The following is an 11,925-nucleotide window of genomic DNA, read 5'->3' as shown; positions in this document are numbered from 1 at the left end:
TGGTCCCCGGGGGCCTGCAAGCGCCTGATAACTTGAGAAATTTGTGGGGATTGCATGTTGAGGCCCAGACACTTTTCTCCACAGCCCGATTGGCTAGAGCCCGTGACAACATGGGGAGGGGGCGGGGATTTGGCAAGCTAAGAGAAGGCTACCGTGAGGGCGGTGACTGGGACCAATGGGGTCCTCGGCCGCTCTTGAGGAGAGGCCTGTACTGACTCTGGTTTCTCTTCATCACGCACAAGTCTTTCGCCTTTTACTAAAGACTTCCGTGGAGAGGAACACCAATGAGTTTAAGCTATTTTTGGCAGGCTCTGCCGTATGGCTGAGCCCTTTGAGTTTGTGAAAAGTCAAACAGCTGTCGAGGTCAGGAATGGGGAGGTGGGCGGAGGTGGTGAAAAGCAGCCATTGCTCCGCTCATGTCAAAAGCAGCCAACCGCGACCAGCGAGATTTGTGCCAAGAGCCTGGCTGGAACGCCAGACACTTTGGGCCCACCGCTTCTCGGCCTTTTGGCTAAGATCAAGTGTAGTATCTGTTCTTATCAGTTTAATATCTGATATGTCCTCTACCCGAGGACAAACATATTAAACGGATTTTTAGAACTGGGAGCTGAAAAAGGGGCTTGCTCCGTTCACTCCACGCATCGACCTGGCATTGCAGTGCCGCCGGGAACGGTGCACCCTTCTCTGGCCGTGTGGAAAAGCAAGCAAGCAAGCAAGCAAGCAAACAATGACGCAAACGTACAGTTTCAAATGCCCCTCTGGCAGTGGCTGGAGGAAGGTGAGTCAACCTGCCCCACAGCTGATATCCCTCACGCGCCCTGGAAGGGCTGCTAGCCTCCAATCAACCCCGCATTTTCCCTGTATTTTGGTCCCCGGGGGCCTGCAAGCGCCTGATAACTTGAGAAATTTGTGGGGATTGCATGTTGAGGCCCAGACACTTTTCTCCACAGCCCGATTGGCTAGAGCCCGTGACAACATGGGGAGGGGGCGGGGATTTGGCAAGCTAAGAGAAGGCTACCGTGAGGGCGGTGACTGGGACCAATGGGGTCCTCGGCCGCTCTTGAGGAGAGGCCTGTACTGACTCTGGTTTCTCTTCATCACGCACAAGTCTTTCGCCTTTTACTAAAGACTTCCGTGGAGAGGAACACCAATGAGTTTAAGCTATTTTTGGCAGGCTCTGCCGTATGGCTGAGCCCTTTGAGTTTGTGAAAAGTCAAACAGCTGTCGAGGTCAGGAATGGGGAGGTGGGCGGAGGTGGTGAAAAGCAGCCATTGCTCCGCTCATGTCAAAAGCAGCCAACCGCGACCAGCGAGATTTGTGCCAAGAGCCTGGCTGGAACGCCAGACACTTTGGGCCCATCGCTTCTCGGCCTTTTGGCTAAGATCAAGTGTAGTATCTGTTCTTATCAGTTTAATATCTGATATGTCCTCTACCCAAGGACAAACATATTAAACGGATTTTTAGAACTGGGAGCTGAAAAAGGGGCTTGCTCTGTTCACTCCACGCATCGACCTGGCATTGCAGTGCCGCCGGGAACGGTGCACCCTTCTCTGGCCGTGTGGAAAAGCAAGCAAGCAAGCAAGCAAGCAAGCAAACAATGACGCAAACGTACAGTTTCAAATGCCCCTCTGGCAGTGGCTGGAGGAAGGTGAGTCAACCTGCCCCACAGCTGATATCCCTCACGCGCCCTGGAAGGGCTGCTAGCCTCCAATCAACCCCGCATTTTCCCTGTATTTTGGTCCCCGGGGGCCTGCAAGCGCCTGATAACTTGAGAAATTTGTGGGGATTGCATGTTGAGGCCCAGACACTTTTCTCCACAGCCCGATTGGCTAGAGCCCGTGACAACATGGGGAGGGGGCGGGGATTTGGCAAGCTAAGAGAAGGCTACCGTGAGGGCGGTGACTGGGACCAATGGGGTCCTCGGCCGCTCTTGAGGAGAGGCCTGTACTGACGCTGGTTTCTCTTCATCACGCACAAGTCTTTCGCCTTTTACTAAAGACTTCCGTGGAGAGGAACACCAATGAGTTTAAGCTATTTTTGGCAGGCTCTGCCGTATGGCTGAGCCCTTTGAGTTTGTGAAAAGTCAAACAGCTGTCGAGGTCAGGAATGGGGAGGTGGGCGGAGGTGGTGAAAAGCAGCCATTGCTCCGCTCATGTCAAAAGCAGCCAACCGCGACCAGCGAGATTTGTGCCAAGAGCCTGGCTGGAACGCCAGACACTTTGGGCCCATCGCTTCTCGGCCTTTTGGCTAAGATCAAGTGTAGTATTCGTGGAGAGATTTTTCTTTTTTGATCTGGGCGACACTTCTATGGAAGCGATGGCCAGTATGGCCTCTCCTGTGCAGGTTATCCCTATGGTTGGGTTGAGGTTCACGCTTCGTTTCCAGGCAATCGTGACAGAAGAAGATGCTGTTTCAAGATCGTGGTTCTGCAAGAGGGTCATCATGGGCCAGCTTCTTTTGACGGTGGAGGATGTCTTGTGCATTCAATGGAACCAACAGGAAAAAGCTTTTGATGTCACCCTGAGGAATGAGGAGGTGTACAGAAAGGTGTCTGAAAATTGTTCGGCTGGAGCTGGGGTAAGGCCCCTTGCCTGCTACAAGATTTTGAGTTTGGACAGACCTAATTTCAGGCAGATCACAGTTCACATGTTTAACCCGTTTGTGACTGATCTTGCCTTGGCTGATTTCCTGGGCCGGTATGGAGAAGTGGTGTCAGCAGCAAGATATGTTAATGATCCAATGGGGTTTTGGACTGGCAGACGGCAGTTCCAGGTGTTGCTCAAGCCTGAGCCAGAAGGGCCTGGTGGTCTCAGACATCCACCCGCCTTTTTTAGTCTCGGTGGGGACCGTGGCTATTTGTTCTATTCGAGGCAACCGTCTTTCTGTCGGCAGTGTAGGCAGTCTGGCCACACGGAGGCAGGATGCACTGGGGTCTGCTGCCGTTTCTGTGGTCAGGGGGGACACGAGGCTAAAGACTGCACTGCACTGAAGGCCTGTCATGGATGTGGTGGACTTGATCACCTCTATCGGAGCTGTCCTGGCCGTAGGAGAACCTTTGCAGAAGTAGCTGGGGCCACTGGAGGGCAGGGTAAGGCTCAAGACTTTGGAGGGACTTTCGTGCCAATGGGCAATACGTCAATTGATCCACAGCAAGCGGATCAGCTTCCAGGCCCTTCTGGGAGTAGAGTGGACTCTGTATCCAAGGTGCAGGGACTTGCCAGTGTTGCTGGAGAAGTCAGTGTGGACCAGGTGCCCTCGGGGATTACGGACACGGTCCCCACTGGTGCCGCTCCCACCGAGCCAAAGCAAGGAGCACGAAGAGGTTTGAAGGTGTTGGAGGAGGGTCTCTCGATTGAAAAGGGGGAGTGTGAGCAGGTGGTGAAGAGTAAAAGGTCAAAGAGGGAGAGGGAGGGAGAGGGGAGGGGGCAGGCCGCAGAGGTGGGGGTTGATGTGGGTAGGGCTGATGGAATACAACAGGGGGGGGAAACGGTTAGAGGAGGGGCCCGGGGGCGGGATGCAATAGATACAGGTCAGGGGTTGGAGCATGTCTCAGGGGTTTTGGGTGAGGAGCCACCAGCTGGGTTGGAGCTTGATTTTGAGCTTTCTCCCGGTTTGCTCCTATTGTCGTCTCCTTTGAGTGAGGACGCATACGAGGGACCAAAAAGGCCTTCATCCTCACCAAATGCTGTTCCCTTTTCCTGGGCGGACCAGATGGATAGTGAAGGAGATGATCTGTATTCACAGTAGGGGGGGGGACTGTTTTGTTTTCTTTTTGTTTTTGTTTGAGTGTAAGCATCTGTAATTTAAAATGTTCTCCTTTGATGTTCTTTCTCTGAATGTGAGGGGAATGAGGAACACTGTTAAAAGAAGGATCGTTTTCGAATTTGTTAGCTCTTTGCGTGTAGCTTTTTGTTTGTTGCAGGAAGTCCACTTACGGGATATGGGGGATGTTGGGTGTTTTAGAAGGGAATGGACCAGAGGGGACTCAGTCTGGAGCATAGGGGGTGTTCACTCTACAGGAGTTGGGATTTTGTTTGGTTTTAAGGAGATTAAAGTGGAGGGTGTTTTTGTTATTGTCCAGGGGAGAATAATGGGTGCGGACATCTCCTGGGGAACAAACACGCTGAGAATCATTGTGGTCTATGGACCACAATCCTCAGCAGAGCGGAAAGAAATGTTTGGGATGCTGGAGCCGCACCTTGTCACCAACAGGCAGGTCATCATAGGGGGTGATTTTAATGTAGAGTTAGGAAAGGGGGGTGATGCCAGCGACCTGTACATTTCTAATCTTTTGAATAGTTTTGGTTTGGTCGATGGGGCGAGGGTGGTCAGGCCACTCATGGATGGTCCCACTTGGCGTAATTCGCAGGGGATCTTTAAGCGTTTAGATTATGTATTTTTTGTTAAGACCTTGAAGTTGGTTGCAGGAAGGGTGCTCCCGGTTTGCTTTTCGGATCATGATGGTTTGCTGTTTACGGTGAGTTTGGATTTGCCAGTCTTCGGGCCTGGGTTTTGGCGCTTAAATATTAGTGTGCTGGAGGAGGACTTGTTTAGTCAACAGTTTCTTTGGTTTTTTAAGGGTCTTATGGGACTCAAACCGCTGTGCCAGGGGTTGTTAGAGTGGTGGGAGGTGGCTAAGGAGAGGATGAAGATATTTTGTTTAAGTTATTGTCAGAGAAAGGCTGGAATGGCAAAGAGGGAGGTGGTCCATCTCCAGCACCGCCTTGAACTCGAGTATGCTAGGGGTAACTGTAAAGGTGCTGTAGACCATCAAGTTTGCGCATCCTTGAAAGCAAGTCTGAGACATATTTTTGAGGGTAGGGCCCGCGCATACCTGGTGCGGTCACGTCTGCAGTTCATTGAACAGTCAGAGACATGTTCGGCTGCTTTTTTTGGCTCCATACGGGCTGATAGGGCGAAGCAGCTGGTGTCAGGAGTTAGGAATAAACAGGGCAGGGTTGTGGTGGACACCTGCGAGATGGTGTGTGTCGCTACAGATCATTTCCGTGATGTTTTCACGGAGCGAGCGGTAGACATAGGAGGGGGAGGGGTGTTCCTGGATTTGCTGAACCAGCAGGTGCCAGGGAACATAGTGCGGGCTTTGGAGGCCCCACTGACCCTCAAAGAGCTTGAAGGTGCTCTCTGTAGGATGAACAGGCGCAAGGTGCCAGGCATTGATGGGTTGCCGGTAGAGTTCTATGTTAAGTTTTGGGACATACTTGGGCCAGTATTGTTGGAGGTGTTGACTGAGGTGCTCTGTACGGGGAAAATGGGGAGGTCTATGGCGACTGGAGTTATCTCCCTTCTGTTTAAGAAAGGGGATCGCGCTGATATGGATAACTGGCGACCGCTGTCCATGCTGTGCGTAGACTATAAGCTCCTGGCTAAGGTTCTGGCAGACCGGTTAAGCGTGGCCCTGCCACATGTGGTCCATGTGGACCAGACATGTGCAGTGCCAGGGCGCTCAGTAAGATGGAACCTGCAACTCTTACGGGATGCTGTGGCTTGGGCTGAGGATAGGCATCTGCCGCTTATGCTGGTCGGTCTTGATCAAGCAAAGGCCTTTGACAGAGTACATTGGGGTTTTATGTTTAGTGTACTGGAAAGGCTAGGTTTCGGTCAGGTTTTTGTAGGGTGGCTGCGCACATTGTATAGGGGTGCGGGGAGCAGGGTTTTGGTTAATGGGCACCTGGGGGAGGCTTTTAGTTTGTACTCTGGGGTGAGACAGGGTTGCCCGCTCTCACCGCTGCTCTATGTGCTTTACATGGAGCCATTAGCAGCTGCCATTCGGGCTGATCCTGGAGTGAGAGGTTTTTTTGTGCCTGGCAGTGGGGGTCTGCGAGTCAAGCTGTCTCAGCAGGCTCTGCCGTATGGCTGAGCCCTTTGAGTTTGTGAAAAGTCAAACAGCTGTCGAGGTCAGGAATGGGGAGGTGGGCGGAGGTGGTGAAAAGCAGCCATTGCTCCGCTCATGTCAAAAGCAGCCAACCGCGACCAGCGAGATTTGTGCCAAGAGCCTGGCTGGAACGCCAGACACTTTGGGCCCATCGCTTCTCGGCCTTTTGGCTAAGATCAAGTGTAGTATCTGTTCTTATCAGTTTAATATCTGATATGTCCTCTACCCGAGGACAAACATATTAAACGGATTTTTAGAACTGGGAGCTGAAAAAGGGGCTTGCCCCGTTCACTCCACGCATCGACCTGGCATTGCAGTGCCGCCGGGAACGGTGCACCCTTCTCTGGCCGTGTGGAAAAGCAAGCAAGCAAGCAAGCAATGACGCAAACGTACAGTTTCAAATGCCCCTCTGGCAGTGGCTGGAGGAAGGTGAGTCAACCTGCCCCACAGCTGATATCCCTCACGCGCCCTGGAAGGGCTGCTAGCCTCCAATCAACCCCGCATTTTCCCTGTATTTTGGTCCCCGGGGGCCTGCAAGCGCCTGATAACTTGAGAAATTTGTGGGGATTGCATGTTGAGGCCCAGACACTTTTCTCCACAGCCCGATTGGCTAGAGCCCGTGACAACATGGGGAGGGGGCGGGGATTTGGCAAGCTAAGAGAAGGCTACCGTGAGGGCGGTGACTGGGACCAATGGGGTCCTCGGCCGCTCTTGAGGAGAGGCCTGTACTGACTCTGGTTTCTCTTCATCACGCACAAGTCTTTCGCCTTTTACTAAAGACTTCCGTGGAGAGGAACACCAATGAGTTTAAGCTATTTTTGGCAGGCTCTGCCGTATGGCTGAGCCCTTTGAGTTTGTGAAAAGTCAAACAGCTGTCGAGGTCAGGAATGGGGAGGTGGGCGGAGGTGGTGAAAAGCAGCCATTGCTCCGCTCATGTCAAAAGCAGCCAACCGCGACCAGCGAGATTTGTGCCAAGAGCCTGGCTGGAACGCCAGACACTTTGGGCCCACCGCTTCTCGGCCTTTTGGCTAAGATCAAGTGTAGTATCTGTTCTTATCAGTTTAATATCTGATATGTCCTCTACCCGAGGACAAACATATTAAACGGATTTTTAGAACTGGGAGCTGAAAAAGGGGCTTGCTCCGTTCACTCCACGCATCGACCTGGCATTGCAGTGCCGCCGGGAACGGTGCACCCTTCTCTGGCCGTGTGGAAAAGCAAGCAAGCAAGCAAGCAAGCAAACAATGACGCAAACGTACAGTTTCAAATGCCCCTCTGGCAGTGGCTGGAGGAAGGTGAGTCAACCTGCCCCACAGCTGATATCCCTCACGCGCCCTGGAAGGGCTGCTAGCCTCCAATCAACCCCGCATTTTCCCTGTATTTTGGTCCCCGGGGGCCTGCAAGCGCCTGATAACTTGAGAAATTTGTGGGGATTGCATGTTGAGGCCCAGACACTTTTCTCCACAGCCCGATTGGCTAGAGCCCGTGACAACATGGGGAGGGGGCGGGGATTTGGCAAGCTAAGAGAAGGCTACCGTGAGGGCGGTGACTGGGACCAATGGGGTCCTCGGCCGCTCTTGAGGAGAGGCCTGTACTGACTCTGGTTTCTCTTCATCACGCACAAGTCTTTCGCCTTTTACTAAAGACTTCCGTGGAGAGGAACACCAATGAGTTTAAGCTATTTTTGGCAGGCTCTGCCGTATGGCTGAGCCCTTTGAGTTTGTGAAAAGTCAAACAGCTGTCGAGGTCAGGAATGGGGAGGTGGGCGGAGGTGGTGAAAAGCAGCCATTGCTCCGCTCATGTCAAAAGCAGCCAACCGCGACCAGCGAGATTTGTGCCAAGAGCCTGGCTGGAACGCCAGACACTTTGGGCCCATCGCTTCTCGGCCTTTTGGCTAAGACTGCGGTCGCCTCCTTTTGATGGTTAAATTCTTGCCTGTTGTGGCTCTGAGTTAAACCAGCTCTTGGGAGGAAATTGTCTACATTCCTTGTTTAAAGTTGTGCAACTTTTCTGTAGTTGCATATCTTAAACAAATAGGAATTCATTGGCCCAGAGAATCTCTTACCTGCGCTCTGCCGGATTCAACACCTTGTCCAGGCCAAAACTTGAAAAGGTAAGTACGTTTTTAGATTTTTTTCCTTTTTATATTTTTAATTGTATTTACTTATTTATTGTTCATTGTTTTTTTTTTGTCCATTGTAAGTTTTTTACTGATTTTAGATCCTTTTAGCTTGTGGTGCCTCCACCATGTCGGCCACCCATGCCAACATGCGGAGGCACCACAGCGTCCGTTTTAAGTTTAAAGAAAAGGATGGAAAGCTCCTGGAGATGTCAAGGCTAGATTTCTCCAGGAAGCTAATCCAACAGGCTTTGAAATTCACCGCAAACGATTTGAATTGTATTTTGACCCTACCATTAAATAAAGGTTTTGATGTAAGCTTCCAGTCTGCGGCTATCTTGAGAGAATTTTGGACAAGATTTGAGTCTGTGAAACCCCAGTTTTCTGCATTTGTTGTTGAAAAACTGACTGATAATGCATTGAAAACAGTCATTGTCAGAATGTTTAATGAGACAGTGAATGCAGAAGACATTTGTATATGGCTGGGGAGATACTGCACTGTTAAAGGCCAGGCTACCAAAGTGAGAGATGAGGACGGCATCTGGAATTGCGCTTGGAGGGTCCCCATTCAACAATGGCAGGACCCCCAGGGCTTCCAAGGCCTGAAACATCTGCCGTCAATGATAGTTCTGGGTGAAAACAGGGGCTACATCCACTACCAAGGTCAGCCCAAGCTCTGCCGCAAGTGCGGTGAGCATGGGCACCTGGTAGAAGCGTGCACAAAAACCTTTTGCGGAAAGTGTAGAGAAATTGGGCACACTTTTGAGGAGTGCACCAATGGCAGGAAGTGCAACCTTTGTGGAGAAACAAATCATCTCTTCAGAGCTTGCCCCAAATCGTTTGCCAACAAACTAAAGGCAGCAAAAGCCAATGAACAAAATGGAGGACAAAAAGAAAAAGAGCAGGTTGAAGAGGCTGGGCAGGAAAATTCAAATCTCCCGCCAGATACTGTGATTGGAGAGGAGGGATCATGTGAGGCGGGAGAGGGGGAGGGGCCTGCAACAGCCCCATCAATGGAGAGTGGAGAGGAGGATGGGGAGATGCAGGAAGTGGGCGGAGCTAGTTCAGAAATGGAAGATTTTCAACCACCTGAAAATAGTGAGGATGCCCCCCTCCCCGATGCCCAGCAAACAAAGAGACTTGCATCGGAATTGTCCTCTGAGTCTCCTGTAGCCTCAGAGAAGAGGGGAAGAGTTGGGACTCTCTCAGACAGTTCATCTGTGGAGGAGCCCAGAGTCTTCCCCTCCAATTCACCAAATGAAGTCTCTTTCCTGACAGTAGCTCTACAATCAACCCCTAAGGACTCCAAGCTAAATGCAGCCTTGCGTCAAAGGCCAACCCCCAGAGTCCGACGGGGGAATGGAGCTCAACTCCCTCCTTCATCACCTGTTGAAGTGAAGGAGGAGCCCCGTTCACAAGAAATAGTCTAACTGCCTTTTTTTTTTTTTAAAAAAAAAAAGATATTTTAGCATCTTAAACCTCTATTTAGTGTTTTTAAAATTTCATACCTGTTGTTTTTAATCATACTCATGACACTCACCTTCTCAACCATCAATGTGAGAAGTGTGAAGTCGAGAGTTAGAGCCCAGAGTGTTTTATCCTTTCTTAATTCTACAAAGTCAGATGTGTTTTTAATGCAGGAATGTGGCATACCGTTTTTAAAACACTACCGACAGTGGGAGGAGATGTGGCCACAGACATCGATATGGAGCGGATCAAACCAAAATAAGAACGATGGAGTGGCCATTTTAATAAAAAACCCTCAGGTTCTGGTGAAGGGTAGCACTGTGGTGAGAGACGGTAGGGCACTTTTAGCACACTTGACCTTTATGGGACAGGATTTTAACCTTCTCAATATTTATGGCTTTAACGACAAAAATGACAGGTATGACCTTTTAGAAGACCTGCAGTCCCACATGCTAGGGAGAGTGCCATTAGTTTTAGGAGGTGATTTTAACTGTATTTTAAGTCGAAAAGATAGAAAAAGAACAGGGGAAGATTTTAAAATTGACAAAACATCGGTTTTATTACAGGGCATATGCAGGGATTTTAAACTACAAGACTGTTTTAAAACCATGCATCCCAGAGAGGAGGGCTTCACCTGGTTCAGTGGTGATGGCACCAGAGCCTCTCGCATAGATTTTATTTTCACACGGGACTGCCCGCCGACCGATGCTAGATTGACCCCTGTTTTCTTTTCTGACCACCTGATGCTCTCCTGCACCCTTTCACTCTCTTCAGGTGTGACTTTTGGAAGTGGTCTGTGGAAACTCAACTGCTCCCTGCTTGAAGATCAACATCTAGTTCAGCAGTACAGGGAGCAGTACCGAGAGTGGCAGACCCTTCAAGACATGTACGATACACGAGCACACTGGTGGGAGATGGTGAAGGGAAAGACCCAGACTTTTTTCAGACAGGCAGGCAAAAAAAGAAAGGGCAAGGAGAACAGACGCATGATGGGACTGCAGAAGCGACTACAGCGCTATTTTAACCTCAACCAAAATGGAATGGATTTTAATGAAGAAATTAGAGAAATCAAATCAGAGATGTCGGTTTTAGCTGAAATTAAAAGCAAGGGTGTCATTTTAAGGAGCAGGGAACGGGAAATAGAGGAGGGTGAGAAGTGCACCAGGTATTTTTTTAAGAAAATTGTTAGTAAAGGGGGGACCATTTTAAAACTAAAAAAGGAAAACGGGTGCATAACAGAGAATATCGAAGAAATTAAACAGATTGTGGAAAATTTTTACGTAGAATTGTATAAAGAAAAGCCCATTAGAATAGACACCATGAATGAAGTTTTAAAATCCATCGATAAAAAAGTAAAAGACAGTGTGCTTTTAACCCAAGATTTTACCATTCTAGAGTTAAATAAATGTTTGTCAAGTTTTAAAAAAGGGAAGTCCCCAGGACAGGATGGACTTCCCTTGGAATTTTATTTGACCTTTTGGGACATTTTAGCACCTGATTTGATCGATGTTTTTAAAGACTTTGAGCACCTAGACCGACTTCCTGACAGTTTTAGAGTAGGGATAGTGACTCTACTGCACAAAAACAAAGACAAGACCGACCTGATGAACTGGAGACCTATCGCACTTTTAAACCTTGATTGTAAACTTTTTAGCAAACTTTTAGCCTCACGTATGTCCTTGTTTTTAAAGGGGGTGATTCACCCGGATCAAGGCTGTGCCATCCCAGGGAGGAAGATCACCGACAGCCTGGTACTGATCCGAGACACCATCTGTTACGCGAGAGACAGAAACATCCGGCTAGTAGTCCTAAATTTAGATTTTGAGAAAGCCTTCGATCGGGTCTCGCACCAGTACCTTTTCAAGGTACTGCAAAAAATGGGGTTCCCAGAAAGGTTTCTAGCTTGGGTGGGATTGCTGTATCGGGACATTACCAGCAAATTTGTGATTAACGGGCATTTGACAAAAGCAGTCGATATTAACTGCGGTGTCCGTCAGGGTTGTCCGTTATCTGCCCTCCTATACATAACATGTATAGAACCGCTGGCACAGATCTTGAGAAGGGATCAACGAATCAATGGGTTGGGAGTACCGGGGAGCGGGGGACTGGACACCAAGTGTATTTTATACATGGACGACGTGAACATTTTATGCACCGACCTTTTATCCGTCAACAGGACGCTGGACTTGACTGACTGGTTTGGACAGGCTTCTGGGTCAAAGTTGAACAAAAACAAGACCCAAGCCCAATTTTATGGACCGTGGACAGCGACTGAGATGACAGGACTCCCTTTGACTGTGACCCAGACTGACCAAAAAATACTGGGGATCAAATTTGACAGGGAGGGAGAAGGAACAACAAATTGGCCAGACGTGGTAGGGAAAGTAAAACAAAGACTAGGATATTGGGGACTTAGAGGACTGACTATTGAAGGAAAGGTTTTAAT

The 11,925-nt window shown here is 49.6% G+C and overlaps 9 non-coding genes and 1 pseudogene across 9 annotated transcripts; all 10 read left to right on the top strand.

Moving 5' to 3' along the window:
* Positions 1-212: 212 nt before the first annotated feature.
* LOC139619110 (U5 spliceosomal RNA) lies at positions 213-327 on the top strand. The gene has a single exon (XR_011690117.1). It is a non-coding gene; the product is annotated as a U5 spliceosomal RNA (small nuclear RNA).
* A 164-nt stretch (positions 328-491) lies between these two features.
* LOC139619601 (U2 spliceosomal RNA) lies at positions 492-683 on the top strand. Its single transcript, XR_011690592.1, has one exon. It is a non-coding gene; the product is annotated as a U2 spliceosomal RNA (small nuclear RNA).
* Positions 684-1,078: 395 nt separating this feature from the next.
* Positions 1,079-1,193, top strand: LOC139619109 (U5 spliceosomal RNA). The gene has a single exon (XR_011690116.1). It is a non-coding gene; the product is annotated as a U5 spliceosomal RNA (small nuclear RNA).
* Positions 1,194-1,357: 164 nt separating this feature from the next.
* On the top strand, positions 1,358-1,549 carry LOC139619645 (U2 spliceosomal RNA). Its single transcript, XR_011690635.1, has one exon. It is a non-coding gene; the product is annotated as a U2 spliceosomal RNA (small nuclear RNA).
* Positions 1,550-1,948: 399 nt separating this feature from the next.
* LOC139619358 (U5 spliceosomal RNA) lies at positions 1,949-2,063 on the top strand. Its single transcript, XR_011690357.1, has one exon. It is a non-coding gene; the product is annotated as a U5 spliceosomal RNA (small nuclear RNA).
* Positions 2,064-2,227: 164 nt separating this feature from the next.
* On the top strand, positions 2,228-2,376 carry LOC139618744 (U2 spliceosomal RNA; annotated as a pseudogene).
* Positions 2,377-6,043: 3,667 nt separating this feature from the next.
* On the top strand, positions 6,044-6,235 carry LOC139619148 (U2 spliceosomal RNA). The gene has a single exon (XR_011690153.1). It is a non-coding gene; the product is annotated as a U2 spliceosomal RNA (small nuclear RNA).
* A 387-nt stretch (positions 6,236-6,622) lies between these two features.
* On the top strand, positions 6,623-6,737 carry LOC139619108 (U5 spliceosomal RNA). Its single transcript, XR_011690115.1, has one exon. It is a non-coding gene; the product is annotated as a U5 spliceosomal RNA (small nuclear RNA).
* A 164-nt stretch (positions 6,738-6,901) lies between these two features.
* On the top strand, positions 6,902-7,093 carry LOC139619600 (U2 spliceosomal RNA). Its single transcript, XR_011690591.1, has one exon. It is a non-coding gene; the product is annotated as a U2 spliceosomal RNA (small nuclear RNA).
* Positions 7,094-7,488: 395 nt separating this feature from the next.
* LOC139619107 (U5 spliceosomal RNA) lies at positions 7,489-7,603 on the top strand. Its single transcript, XR_011690113.1, has one exon. It is a non-coding gene; the product is annotated as a U5 spliceosomal RNA (small nuclear RNA).
* The last annotated feature ends 4,322 nt before the right edge of the window (positions 7,604-11,925 follow it).

Source organism: Trachinotus anak, unplaced genomic scaffold, assembly GCF_046630095.1.
Source record: "Trachinotus anak isolate AG129_WGS33_773 ecotype Australia unplaced genomic scaffold, CSIRO_AGI_Tana_v1 ptg000003l, whole genome shotgun sequence".
Lineage (NCBI taxonomy): Eukaryota > Metazoa > Chordata > Actinopteri > Carangiformes > Carangidae > Trachinotus > Trachinotus anak.
This window is presented reverse-complemented; position numbering and strand designations above follow the sequence as displayed.